The sequence below is a fragment of the Budorcas taxicolor genome, chromosome X (assembly GCF_023091745.1).
Source record: "Budorcas taxicolor isolate Tak-1 chromosome X, Takin1.1, whole genome shotgun sequence".
Taxonomy (NCBI): Eukaryota; Metazoa; Chordata; class Mammalia; order Artiodactyla; family Bovidae; genus Budorcas; species Budorcas taxicolor.
In genome coordinates this window covers 13,816,072-13,831,347 of record NC_068935.1, presented here as the reverse complement: position 1 = coordinate 13,831,347, position 15,276 = coordinate 13,816,072, and the positions used below count along the sequence as shown (strand labels likewise).

Genomic DNA, 15,276 nt, shown 5'->3' with positions numbered 1-15,276 from the left:
TCAAAACCATAATGAGATATCATCTTACTCCCCACAGGATGGCTAAAAAAACCCAGACAATAACAACACATCCTGTTGACAGGGATGTGGAGAAATCAGAACCCTCAGGCATTGCTGATAGAATTGTAAATGGTTCAGCTACTTTGGAAAATAATTTGAGTATTCCTTGAAATGTGACCTAGCAATGCCATCCCAAGATATATGGCCAAGAGAAATGAAAGCATATATCCACACAGAAACTTGTACATGAATATTCATAGCAGGGTTATTAACAATAGCCAAAACGTGGGAACCACTCAAGTGCCTTCCTCGAGACTTCCCTGGTGGCTCAGATGGTAAAAGCGTCTGCCTACAATGCAGGAGACCTGGGTTCGATTCCTGGGTTGGGAACATCCCCTGGAGAAGGAAATGGCAACCCATTTCAGTGTTCTTGCCTGGAAAATTCCATGGACAGAGGAGCCTGGTAGGCTACAGTCCATGGGGTTGCAAAGAGTCGGACATGACTGAGTGACTTCACTCAAGTGTCCATTAACTGGTGAGTAAATAAACAAATGGCAACCCACTCCAGTATTCTTGCCTGGAGAATCTCAGGGACAGAGGAGCCTGGTGGGCTGCCGTCTATGGGGTCACACAGAGTCGGATACGACTGAAGCGACTTAGCAGCAGAAATAAACAAAATGTAGTATATCCATACAGTGAAATAGTATTCAGTTACAAAAAGGAATGAAGTACCAAACACGTTGCAGTATGGATAAACATTGAGAAATTATGCTAAATGAAAGACGACAGACACAAAATGATTCCATTTATATGAAATGTACAGAATAGGTAAATATGTAGAGATATAAAGTAGATTAATGGTTGCCAGAGACTGTAAGGAAGGGAGATCTGGAATGATTGCTAATGGGTACAGGCTTTCTTTTTGGGGTGGTTAAAATATTCTGAAATTAAATAGCAGTGGTGATTGAACAACTCAAGGAATATACTATAAACAACTGAATTACATACTTTCAAATGTTGAATTTTATAGTGTGTAAATTATGTCTCAATAAATTGGTACTGTTTAAAAGGGCACATTAGTTATGTTTCCTGCAGTGCTTCAGGATCAACCGTAAGAAAATAATTTTTCAACATATAAGGAATATAGTTTGGTGTGAGTGCTTTATGAGTGATGGGATGTGGGTTAAAACAGCTATAGCTGTGGACAAGACTCCCTTCTCTGGCTTCTGGAGGTGATTAAGATGGCAGAGAGAACAATGGCAACAAGGAAAAGTGGGAAAGTTGCAAAGGAGACCAAAGTGAGAGGCCTAGCCTGGAATAGAAACTACCTTACTCTCAACAGATGAGAAAGATTGAGGCCATAGAGCTTCCATCTCTCTTTGTGAGACAACAGAAATCATCCTGAAAATAATGTCCTTCCAGCAAGAATAGAGCATGAGCAGAGTATATGTTTCAGCAAGGCAAAGGTCTTTGGCCTTACACACACACACACACACAGACACAGAACCCAACATTTTATGGTGACCAAATTAATTATTTTGCTGGAGAAAATGATGGCATGGTTCTCAGCAGGTCCAATAAAGCTAAATCTCAAAACATCAAGATTCTTAGTCACCCAGACTACAAACCCTGTTGTTAAGGTGGCCCTCTTCCGTCTCCTAAGCTATCATCCATATCTACTTAGTCATCATGGTCTATTGATTTATGTTTCCCATCTAATGTACCTCACATCTGTCCTTTTGTTTTCAATCCTCTTATCGGTCTATTAGACCAGGTGCTCATCAACTCATGCCTGAAAAACAAATGAAATAACTAATGGGGAGAAAATAAAAGTGTCAGTTTAAGTGCTAAGTAACTACAAATTTCCTCTTAGGGGAAGAGATTTGTGTTTGTTTTAGCAAACACTTTGATGGATCATTTTGATTGCTCAAAGATTACCCTTGGGGCATGGTTGGAATAAACCGGAGCAAAACATTTCTGCTTGAGAAACTATTAGTATTGGCATAGTTTGGCATCTGAGGGAAAGTAGGAGAGAGTGAAAGAGAGAGAAAGAATTGAGAAAACTCAGCCCTGTTAGAATGGCTAAGGAACTTTTAATGTGAAAGGTATTTAACATTTAATTTTAAGTTGTTTGCTATTATGCTGTAAATACTTGGTCCTTCAGTAAAATCTGTGAACACACAGCTATCGGTAGTAGACAGGAAAGTGAAGGAATCAAGGAATGAGCAGAGAAGCAACGCAGTACAGAAAAGGAACTATATATCCAGGAGGTATGAGAAGAAAATGAGAATATAAAAGTAGAAACTGATCTCAAAGTACTAATGGTAACTGACCTCAAAATGGCTCAGCAGTGAGGCTACCAAACCTGGGAACCCTTTTTTTCAACAGCTTGATCAAGATTTTCACAAGTGATGTCTTATGGTGAATATTTACGAATCTTTTATGGTTGTGTAGCATTTGAACTCCCTTTGTGTATGGGGGAGTTGTCCATTGTGTGTATCTTGGTGGAAGAAAGTTCCCTGCCTCTAACTACAGAGCTCAAGAGGGCCGCACATTCCTACTTTCTGCTCTTAGCAACTAGGATACAGACATATGACCGAGGTTCAGCCACATGACCTAGGTGTTTAGCTCCTTTTCAGGACTTGAAAAAAAGACACATTTTATTTTATTGGAGTATAGTTGGTTAACTGTGAAACTAACTGTGTTAGTTTCAGTTGTACAACAAAGTGTTTCAGTTAAACATGTGTATATTCTTTTTCAAATTCTTTCCTAAATTAGGTTGTTACATAATATGAACAGAGTTCCCTGTGCTATATAGTAAGTCCTTATTGGTTATCGATTTTAAATATAGCAGTGACTTTTAATATGGAGAAAGTAAATATACTTTCCATATTAAAAATGTTTGAAGATTTTTCACTAGCCATAGTTTCACCATTCTTCCTAGGCTATAGCACAGTTTAGTGGTTCTCAAACTTTAGTGTACATCAGAAACTCAGTATGATGTATGTGTGTGTGTGTGTGTGTGTGTGTGTGTGTGTGTGTGTCTGTGTGTGTGTGTGTGTGTGTGTCTGTGTGTGTGTGTCTGTGTGTGTGTGTGTGTGTGAGGGTGCTCTTGTTATAACACTGTCTCCTGGGCCCTACATATCTTTGCTACATCAGTATCCTTGGAACAGAAGCCAACGATTCTTCATTTTCATAAATTCCTTAGGGCTTGGTATTCTGATACACACTAAAGTTGAAAAAATTACAGCTCTAGAAGGTCTGTAGGTAATACATTATCTTTGCCTTACACATTCTTCCCTTCTTCATCTGTGGATTTCCAATATCCCTCAATTTGCTTCTACAGAAGAGAAGATCTATTTTCTCTTTAGAGACTTTGACTTTACTTTTTCCCTGAAAATAATCTTTATGTCAACCATCTACCCACATGTACATTAAGCGCCACACACACACACACACACACACACTTTGCTTGGACATCTTGAAAGAACAGGGTTTATATGTCACCAATTATTCCTCTTATCATATTTCTAATTCCTCTAAGAGTAGGAATTTGCTTACCCTCTATACATCTCTTTCAACTTTCTGATATTTTAGACATTAATTTAGGTTTCTGCCACAGTATGATAGGAAGTAATGACTTCTTTCATTTAATTTTGCTTGACTTCTATTTTTTTGTTTCACTTGAATCCTATCAATTTTATGGCATTTTTCATTTTTTTGGTTAAGTGTAAAATGAACAGATGGTATGAATTTATCTCAATCAGTTCTTCTAATCCTTTATCATATTGATGTTAACTATTTGGCTTCATAAGTCATTTTGATTACTTTCCTTAACCAAGACATTTGAAATCTCTCCCTAACTCTTGGCATGTTTTACATATTGGAGAAAGATATCACTTCTCCTATCATAGATCTTTTTAAGGGCATATGTGTTCATAAATTGGACCTCTTATCCTTTCAAATACATAGCTATGATTAGATATTTTCTTGTTGTATCTTATGTCTTTTTTTAAACATTCTTATTACAATCTTGGGTAAGTTAAGAATTAACCATATGTTATTTGTCTTTCTGTATACAAAAACTTTTTCTCCACACTTAATCTTTTTCTAAGAAGGTAGATTTTGCATTCTGTTTTTGCCACACATGCATGCACACACAAATAATAATTAAAGAGTGAGAGGACTCTATGGGCAGTGATGGATATGTCTATGGCTTTGATAGTATTGATGGTTTCATGGATGTATAGTTATCTCCAAACTTATATAGACCTGTATACATTAAGTATATGCAGTGTTTACATGTCAATTATACACCAGTAAAGGGTTTAAAAAATAATATCCTTGGAAGATTTTTTTTAAATATACTGACTCTCAGCACTCCTGCACCTTCAGAGATCTTTGTTCAGTAGGTTTTAAAGCAGGATGATAAATTTTTGTTTTAAACAAGGGCCCCAAGAAATTATCATGATCAAGCAAGTTTAAGACACTCCACTTAAAGAATGGAAAATGCTGAAGGGTTTGGTTTTGGGTAAGCTTTATTTTTTATTGAAGTGAAAATGGCAACCCTCTCCAGTACTCTTGCCTGAAAAATCCCACGGATGGAGGAGCCTGGTAGGCTGCAGTCCATGGGGTCGCGAAGAGTCAGACGCGACTAAGCGACTTCACTTTCTCTTTTCACTTTCATGCATTGGAGAAGGAAATGGCAATCCACTCCAGTGTTCTTGCCTGGGGAATCCCAGGGACCGCAGAGCCTGGTGGGCTGCTGTCTATGGGATCGCACAGAGTCTAACACGACTGAAGTGACTTAGCAGCAACAAACATACAGAAAAGTGCACAAATTCATCCATGAATTTTTCACAAAGTGAACACACTGGTGCAATTAGTACCAAAATGAAGAAATAGAAAAGTACCAGAAACAGAATCTCCCCAAGGTGCCCGCTCCCAACTGCTACTTCATCTAAAGGGAACCATAAATCTCATTTCTACTGGCATTGATTTTTTCTGAATTTTATGTAAATGTAATGAAACATTGCATACTCTTTTGTATCTGGATTCTTTCACTCAACTTTATTTTTTGTGAGATTCATTCATTTGCTCTCTGAATGAAAATTGGCCATTTCTATTGCCGTTCTATTATGTGAACATACCACAGCTTTTATCCATCCCACTGTTACATTGCTTCCACTTTGAGGCTATTATGAACAGTGTGGCTATAAACTTTGCTCATGTCTTTGGTGCACATATACACTCATTTCATAGTTAGGTATATACTCAGGAGTAGAATTTCTGGATTACTGGCTACTACATTCTTAACTTTAGTAGATATTGCCAGTTTTCCAAAGTGATTGTTCCAATTTACACTCCCACCTACAGTGTATGAGAGATCCATTTTTTTCCACGACCTTGCCAACACATGGTATTGTCAGTGTTTTTGATTTTTAAGCATTTTGTTGGGTGTGTAATGATATTTGATTATGGATTTAACTTGTATTTCCATCATGACTAGCAAAATAGCAGCCGAAGGATTTTGAGGCCTGAAGAAACCAGCTAGGATGATGGTTTGATAAGCATGCCATTAATTAAACTTTGTTTTCTTGACACCTCCTAGCAGATAATATGCCATATGGTGGTGGTGGTCGTCATTTAATCACTAAGTCGTGTCCAACTCTTGCGACCCCATGGACTGTAACCTACCAGACTCCTCTGTCCACAGGATTTCCCAGGCAAGAGTAGGTTGCTATTTCTTTCTCTAGGGGTTCTTCCCGATTCAGGGAACAAAACTCACATCTCCTCCACTGCAGGCAGTTTCCTGCATTGCAGGTGGACTTTTTTTTTTTTTAACCATTGAGCCACTAGGGAAGTCTATATGCCATATATAAGGTGTTAAATAAATAAATATTTTCTGATGAATGAACCACTGTTTGTAACTCTTCAGTTTTCTTCAACAAGCCTTCAGAGATTTCTGTTAGGAAATAGTTGCGGAAAATTATTCTTTAAAAATGAAAGGGATCACAGTTCTTTAACAATTGAGAATTATTGACATGGAAGAGCCTGGTAAATGTCAAGGTCAATTACCAAATAATTAAAAGACCAGACTAGGTAGTGAAGGATCAACTGTGGATTGCAGTTGAGGATTAGTATGTAGTTACAAAATACTAACATTTTTATTTACACTTCTTTAGTCATTCTTTCAACAAATATTTCTTGAGCATCTACTAGATGGCAGGTAGTGTGCTAAATCATGGTATAATAGAGAGTATGGGCTTTGTACATTAATATACCTGTCTTTGAATCCCTAATCTTCTGCAAATTAGTTAGCCTCTCCAAGTCTCATTTTCTTCATTTGTTAAATGTAATTATAATGCTCAGCTTTTAAGTTTTATGAGGATTAAGTAAAGGAATGCCTTTAAACTTTCTGACACATAGAAGGCAGGTGATAACTTAGTTCATCACAGAATTAATCACAATATGACTTATAATTGTATACATTCAGCCCTCCCTTTATATTGTGAGTTCCTTAAGAACTCACAGGGAGAATCTCATTCATCTTTGTAGATTTAAAGCCCTAAGAGTGTGTCTGGCATGCACTGGGTATTAAATCAGTGTTTGTTAAATTAAAGATATACTCCCTTCCCTCCAGAAATTTATAAGCCAAATGGGAGACTTAAGAGATTCACATAAATAACTGTACTAGAAGGCAGAATATAAGGTACAGCATAAGAAATGTCCAAAGTGCTTTGGGAATTCAAAGAAAGAAACTATCACTTCTGATTCTGTAGCTCAAAGGTTTCATGGAGGTGGACCCATAGGGGTCAGACCTTGAGAGATAAGTAGGGTTTTTAATAGACAAATATAACAGGAAACACATTTCAGATGGTGAGGTCATTGTTAGCAAAGAGTGTGTTAGGATAGCATATAAACTAACTTAGAAAAATTCACCTTCTATTTTAAAGGTTTTAGATTTACACAAAAATTACAAAGATAGTAGAGAGAGTTCCTATATATCTTATACCTAGTTTTCCCTATTATTAACATCTTACATCAGTATGATACATTTTTCAGAAGTAATGGACCAATACTGATACATTACTATTATTAATAAATAAAGTCCGTACTTTATTCAGATTTCTATGGTTTTGCCTAATGTCCATTTTCTGTTTCAGGATAGCATCCACGATATATTTAGTTGTTACATCTTCTTAGGCTCCTCTTGGCTGTGACTTTTGTTTCTCAGATTTTCATTGTTATTGATGACCTTGACAGTTTTGAAGAGTCCTGGTTGGGTATTTTGCAGAGTATCTCTCAACTTAGATTTGTCCAGTGTGTTTCTCATGATTAGATTGGAGTTATGTGTTTTGAGAAAGAAGACCACAGAAGTAAAGTGCCATTTTCCTCACAACATATTAAAAATATATAGCATCATGACTTACTTCTGTTGATGTTTACCTTGATCACATGGCTGAATTAATGTGTCAGATTTCTTCATTGTAAAGTTACACTTTTTACCCCCTTTCCATACTGTGCAATTTGGAAGGAAGTCATTATGTACATCTCATACTTACATAATAGGGAGATACACTTCACTTCCTTGAGGGAACAGTATCTAAATAAAATATCTGAATTCCTCCACATGGGAGATTTATTTCTTCTTCCCAATTATTTATTTTCATCATTTGTTTATAGCAGGATGGACTCCTGGATATCTATTTTATATTTTGAGTTATAATCCAATATTACTGATACTTTGTTTACTTTATTTCTCAAATTACTCTAGCTCTGGTCATTGGGAGGTCTTCCAGTTGATTCTTGTATCCCTTTGACATACTGTCAATTTTGTGGGATTTTTGAGCACTTCCCTTGTGGCTCAGCTGGTAAAGAATCCACCTGCAATGCGGGAGACCTGGGTTCAGTCCCTGGGTTGGGAAGATCCCCTGGAGAAGGGAAAGGCTACCCACTCCAGTATTCTGGCCTGGAGAATTCCGTGGACTATACAGTCCATGGGGTTGCAAAGAGTCGGACATGACTGAGCGACTTTCACTTTCATTTTCTGAGTACGTTCTGGACTACAAGATACTCTAGGATCATCTTGTATATTTTCTGTTTCAGTTCTACAATCAACCCTTTATTCAATATTCCCTTCATGGAAACTGGATTTAGAAACCAAGATCTGGGCACTAGATGTGCTAATTGTTATGGAGATGTTAAGTTAAGTTGTATAAAATTTCCTAGAAGCAGAATAGCTTTCTACTTTCTCTTCCTATTCCTGTTGATTGTTGTCATTTAGTCACTAAGCTGTGTCCAACTCTTCTGTGACCCCATGGACTGTAGCCCTCCAGGCTCCTCTGTCCATGGGATTTTCCAGGCAAGAATACTGAGTGGGTTGCCACTTCCTTCTCCAGGGGATTTTTCTGAGTCAGGGATTGAAACCGTGTCTCCTGCATTTCAGGCAGATTCTTCACTGCTGAGTCACTGTGGAAGCCCTCTTTTCCTGTTAGGTGAGATTTTTTTTTTTTAACGTCATATCTTCTTTTTTCCTAATCTGTGATAATTGATGTCACTCTTCCATTACCTAGGTAATAAGCTTCATGCCCTAGGCCTAGTGACATCAGGGTAGCAGGAGAAAGATTGATAATAATCAACTTTACTTATCCTCATGCATGAATTTATGCCATATGTGTCTCATCCTTGTTTGCCATTTTTCCAGTCATAAGAGATGGATTTTTCTAAATACCAGCAACTATGTCATTAACTTTCCCTCTCAACACATAAAGGCTTCCCAGGTGACACTAGTGGTAAGGAACCCACCTGCCAATGAAGGAGACATAAGAGACATGGGTTCAATCCCTGGGTCGGGAAGATCTCTTGGACAATGGCATAGCAACCCACTCCAGTATTCTTGCCTGAAGAATCCCATGGACAGAGGAGCCTGGTGGGCTACAGTCTATAGCATCACAGAGTCAGACACAACTGAAGTGACTTAGCATGCATGCTCAACAGATAAGCACCAAAAAGCTATTTCATTCTTTGGAATTTTATAATCTATCTCATAATACAGATCTTTTAGAAACCAATTTTAAAAATAACATACTAGTGGTCCTAAGATGGTGGAGGAGTAGGACAGGGAGACCACTTTCTCCCCTACAAATTCATCGAAAGAACATTTGAACGCTGAGCAAATTCCACAAATCAACTTCTGAATGCTGGCAAAGGACATCAGGCACCCAGAAAAGCAGCCCATTGTCTTTGAAAGGAGGTAGGACAAAATATAAAAGATAAAAAGAGAGACAAAAGAGGTAGGGATGGAGATCTGTCTGGGGAAGAGAGTCTTGAAAAAGAGAGAAGTTTCCAAACATCAGGAAACACTCACCAGTGGGTCTGTGGTGAGCCTTGGGATCTCAGAGGGCAACATAACCAAGAGGAAAAGTAAATGAATAAATAATTAATTAAAACCCACAGATTACCTCCCTAATGGCAACTCCCAGTGGATAAGCAGCCCAGATGCTTGCATCTGCCACTAGAAAGAGGGGACTGGACAGGGAGCTGCAGGCTGCATTGCTTAGGGTAAGGACCGGGCCTGAATGTCCCGAGGGCAATCTGAGGGAACTAACTTGAGACAGAAACCCAGACTGTGGGATAGTTATCCTGCAAAACGCCCTAACCTAAGACAGACCTGCTCACAGAACAAAAGACTGAGCAGAGCTAGACGGCTGTGGACCAGTCCATCCCCCACCGGAGACAGGCAGGCGAGGGGCAGCCAGAGCTGGAAGCAGGCAATCATGGGCCCAGAGAGGCCTCCTCTACCAAACTGCAAGCAGGCTTCATTGCTAACCAAGACTTCTTGGGATGCTGGTCGGTCGACATCTGCCAGGACGGTCACAGCCAGAGATCAGCTCCCAGAAGAGACGCACAACACACCTGAGAAGCCATGCCCATTGTACACCCAGAAAACCAAGCAGCTGGGACAGGGAAGGCAGCAAGACACAGCCTCCAACTGGGGGCGACTGCGCTCACCAAGCACCTGGTCACTTGAGCTGCTTGGACCTGGGAAGGGCACAAAATGCAGGCCCAACCAAATCTGCGCCTTTGTGGAGTACCCAAGAACCTGAACTTAAGCAGCTTAGACCTGGGAAGTGCATGCAACCCAGGGCCCGCCTCAGACAGTTCTCAGCAGAGCAACCTAGGGCCTGAGCAGTGTAGACTGGGAAAATACACATGCCGCGAGCGGGGCAAACCCAGCATGGCTGAGACACTGCAAGCACTCCCCACACACGCCAGTGATATTTGTTTGCAGTGTTGCTCCCTCCCCACAGCATGACTGAACAAGTGAGCCTAAAAAATGTGACCACCACCGCCCCCTTGTGTCAGGGCAGAAATTAGACACTGAAGAGACCAGCAAACAGAAGAAGCTAAAATAAACAGAGGGAACCACTTAGGAAGTGAAAGGTGCAATAGATTAAAACCCTGTAGTTAGCACCAACTACATAGGAAGGGGCCTATAGATCTTGAGAAGTATAAGCCAGATCAAGGGACTATCTGAAAATGAACTGACCCCACACTGTCCACAACGACACCAGAGAAAATCCTAGATATATTTTTACTATCATCATTTTTTAAATTAAAAATTTTTTTAACTTTTAAATCCTCTATCACTCCTTTGATTTTCATTTTTACAACCTCCTATTGCCTTAAGAAAACACCCTATTTTAAAAGCAAACTTCATGTATATATATATATTTTATAATTTTTGTGTCTTTGTTTTGTTTTGGTTAATATTGTATTTTTGAGAATCTAACCTCTACTCTAGATTTTTAATCTTTGCTTTTTGGTATTTGTTATCAATTTTGTACCTTTAAGAATCCAATCCTCAGTACCCATTTTTACTTGGGAGCAAGATTACTAGCTTGATTGCTCTCTCCCCCTTTTGACCCTCCTTTTTCTCCATCAGGTCGCCTCAATCTCTTCCCTCCCCCTTCTCCTATCTACCCAACTCTGTGAATCTCTTTATGTGTTCCAAGCTGTGGGGAACACTGAGGGAACTGACTAATGGCTGGATCTGTCTCTCTCCTTTTGATTCCGCCTTTTATCTTCCTGGCCACCTGTGTCTCCTCCCTCCCTCTTCTTTTCCTTGTGTAACTCCGTGAACATCTCTGAGGGATCCAGACTGTGGAGAGCACAGAGGGAAGTGATTACTGGCTAGATTGCTCTCTCCTCTTTTGACTCCCCCTCTTCTCCCCCTGGTCACCTCTATCTCCCTCCTTCCTCTTCTCTTCTACATGTAACTCTGTGTACCACTCTGGGTGTCCCTCACTGTGGAGAAACTTTTCATCATTAACCTAGATGTTTTATCATCAGTGCTGTATAGATGGAGAAGTCTTGAGGCTACTATAAGAATAAGACTGAAAAACAGAGGCAGGAGGCTTAAGCCCAAATCCTGAGAACACCAGAGAACTCCTGACTCCAGGGAGTGTTAATCGATAGGAGCTTATCAAAAGCCTCCATACCTACACTGAAACCAAGCACCATCGAAGGGCCAACAAGTTCCAGAGCAAGACATAACACACAAATTCTCCAGCAACACAGGAACATAGCCCTTAGCTTCAATATACAGGCTGCCCAAAGTCGCATCAAACCCACTGACATCTGAAAACTCATTACTGGACACTTCGTTGTACTCCAGAGAGAAGAAATCCAGCTCCACCCACCAGAACACTGACATAAGCTTCCCTAACCAGGAAACCTTGACAAGCCACTCGTCCAACCCCACAAGGAACCAATAAAGGTTTCTTATCCTTTATTGAGGAACCTCCACAATAAAGAGGAACCACAAACTGCCAGAATATGGAAAGGCCACCCCAAACACAGCAATATAAACAAGATGAAAAGGCAGAGAAATACCCAGCAGGTAAAGGAACAGGATAAATGCCCACCAAACCAAACAAAAGAGGAAGAGATAGGGAATCTACCTGATAAAGAATTCCAAATAACGATAGTGAAAATGATCCAAAATCTTGAAAACAAAATAGAGTTGCATAAATAGCCTGGAGACAAGGCTTGAGAAGATGCAAGAAATGTTTAACAAGGACCTTGAAGAATAAGTGAGATAAAAAACACTCTGGAGGGAACAAATAGTAGAATAATGGGGGCAGAAGATAGGATAAGTGAGGTAGAAGATAGAATGGTAGAAATAAATGAAGCAGAGAAGAAAAAAGAAAAAAGAATTAAAAGAAATGAGGACAACCTCAGAGACCTCTGGGACAATGTTAAATGCCCCAACATTTGAATCATAGGAGTTCCAGAAGAAGAAGACAAAAAGAAAGACCTTGAGAAAATACTTGAGGAGATATAGTTGAAAACTTCCCTAAAATGGGGAAGGAAATAGTCACCCAAGTCCAAGAAACCCAGAGTTCCAAACAGAATAAACCCAAGGCGAAACACCCCAAGACGCATATTAATCAAATTAACAAAGATCAAACACAAAGAACAAATATTAAAAGCAGCAAGGGAAAAACAACAAATAACACACAAGGGGATTCCCATAAGGATAACAGCTGATCTTTCAATAGAAACTCTTCAGGCCAGAAGGGAATGGCAGGACATACTTAAAGTGATGAAAGAAAATAACCTACAGCCCAGATTACTGTACCCAGCAAGGATCTCATTCAAATATGAAGGAGAAATCAAAAGCTTTACAGACAAGCAAAAGCTGAGAGAATTCAGCACCACCAAACCAGCTTTCCAACAAATGCTAAAGGATATTCTCTAGACAGGAAACACAGAAAGGGTGTACAAACTCGAACCCAAAACAATAAAGTAAATGGCAAGGGGATCATACTTATCAATCATTACCTTAAATGTCAATGGGTTGAATGCCCCAACCAAAGGACAAATATTGACTGAATGGATACAAAAACAAGACCCCTATATATGTTGTCTACAAGAGACCCACCTCAAAACAGGGGACACATACAGACTGAAAGTGAAGGGCTGGAAAAAGATTTTCCATGCAAATAGAGAACAAAACAAAGCAGGAGTAGCAATACTCATATCAGATAAAATAGACTTTAAAACAAAGGCTGTGAAAAGAGACAAAGAAGGACACTACATACTGATCAAAGGATCAATCCTAGAAGAAGATATAACAGTTATAAATATAGATGCACCCAACATAGGAGCACCACAATATGTAAGATAAATGCTAACAAGTATGAAAGGGGAAATTAACAATAACACAATAATAGTGGGAGACTTTAATACCCCACTCACGCCTATGGATAGATCAACTAAACAGAAAATTAACAAGGAAACACAAACTTTAAATGATACAATAGACCAGTTAGACCTAATTGATATCTATAGAACATTTCACCCCAAAACAACGAATTTCACCTTTTTCTCAAGTGCACACGGAACCTTCTCCAGGATAGATTACATCCTGGGCCATAAATCTAGCCTTGGTAAGTTCAAAAAAATTGAAATCATTCTAAGCATCTTTTCTGATCACAATGCAGTAAGATTAGATTTCAATTACAGGAGAAAAACTATCAAAAATTCCAACATATGGAGGCTGGACAACATGCTGCTGAATAACCAAGAAGTCACAGAAGAAATCAAAAAAGAAATAAAAATATGCATAGAAATGAATGAAAATGAAAACACAACAACCCAAAATCTATGGGACACTGTAAAAGCAGTGGTAAGGGGAAGGTTCATAGCAATACAGGCTTACCTCAAGAAACAAGAAAAAAGTCAAATAAGTAACCTAACTCTACACCTAAAGCAACTAGAAAAGGAAGAAATGAAGAACCCTAGGGTTAGTAGAAGGAAAGAAATCTTAAAAATTAGGGCAGAAATAAATGCAAAAGAAACAAAAGAAACCATAGCAAAAATCAACAAAGCCCATAGCTGGTTCTTTGAGAAGATAAATAAAACTGACAAACCATTAGCCAGACTCATCAAGAAACAAAGGGAGGAAAATCAAATCAACAAAATTGGAGATGAAAATGGAGAGATCACAGCAGACAACACAGAAATACAAAGGATCATAAGAGACTATTATCAGCAACTATATGCCAATAAAATGGACAACTTGAAAGAAATGGACAAATTCTTAGAAAAGTACAATGTTTCAAAACTGAACCAAGAAGAAATAGAAAATCTTAACAGACCCATCACAAGCATGGAAATTGAGACGGTAATCAGAAATCTTCCAACAAATAAAAGCCCAGGACTGGACGGCTTCACAGCTGAATTCCACCAAAAATTTAGAGAAGAGCTAACACCTATCCTACTCAAACTCTTCCAGAAAATTGCAAAGGAAGGTGAACTTCCAAACTCATTCTATGAGGCCACCATCACCCTAATACCAAAACCAGAGAAAGATGCCACACACACAAAAAAGAAAACTACAGGCCAATATCACTGATGAACATAGATGCAAAAGTCTTTAATAAAATTCTAGCAAACAGAATCCAATGAGATATTAAAAAGATCATACATCATGACCAACTGGGCTACTACCCAAAACAATCTATAGATTCAATGTAATCCCTATCAAGCTACCAACGGTATTTTTCACAGAGCTAGAACAAATAATTTCACAATTTGTATGGAAATACAAAAAAAACTCAAATAGCCAAAGCAATCTTGAGAAAGAAGAATGGAACTGGAGGAATCAACCTGCCTGACTTCAGGCTCTACTACAAAGCCACAGTCATCAAGACAGCATGGTACTGGCACAAAGACAGAAATATAGATCAATGGAACAAAATAGAAAGCCCAGAGATAAATCCACACACCTATGGACACCTTGTCTTCGACAAAAGAGGCAAGAATATACAATGGAGAAAGGACAATCACTTTAATAAGTGGTGCTGGGAAAACTGGTCAACCACTTGTAAAAGAATGAAACTAGAACACTTTCTAACACCACACACAAAAATAAACTCAAAATGGATTAAAGATCTAAACATAAGACCAGAAACTATAAAACTCCTAGAGGAAAACATAGGCAAAACACTCTCTGACATAAATTACAGCAGGATCCTCTATGACCCATCTCCCAGAATATTGGAAATAAAAGCAAAATTAAACAAATGGGACCAAGTGATGTTATGCCCATGATAGAGCTAATCTTTAAGAGGACGTGGGGCTTTAGCCTTGCTGTTTGTGAATTCTGAAATGACAAGTAAAATCTCTGCCTATCCTGTTGGACAATCTGATGGAGAGGTACCTCCATGACACCAGTATGAATGTCAGTTGTCTCTTATATCACAG

At 38.9% G+C, this 15,276-nt stretch overlaps 1 non-coding gene across 1 annotated transcript; it reads left to right on the top strand.

Annotated features, from left to right (window-relative positions):
* Positions 1-317: 317 nt before the first annotated feature.
* Positions 318-390, top strand: TRNAC-ACA (transfer RNA cysteine (anticodon ACA)). Its single transcript has one exon. It is a non-coding gene; the product is annotated as a tRNA-Cys (tRNA).
* The last annotated feature ends 14,886 nt before the right edge of the window (positions 391-15,276 follow it).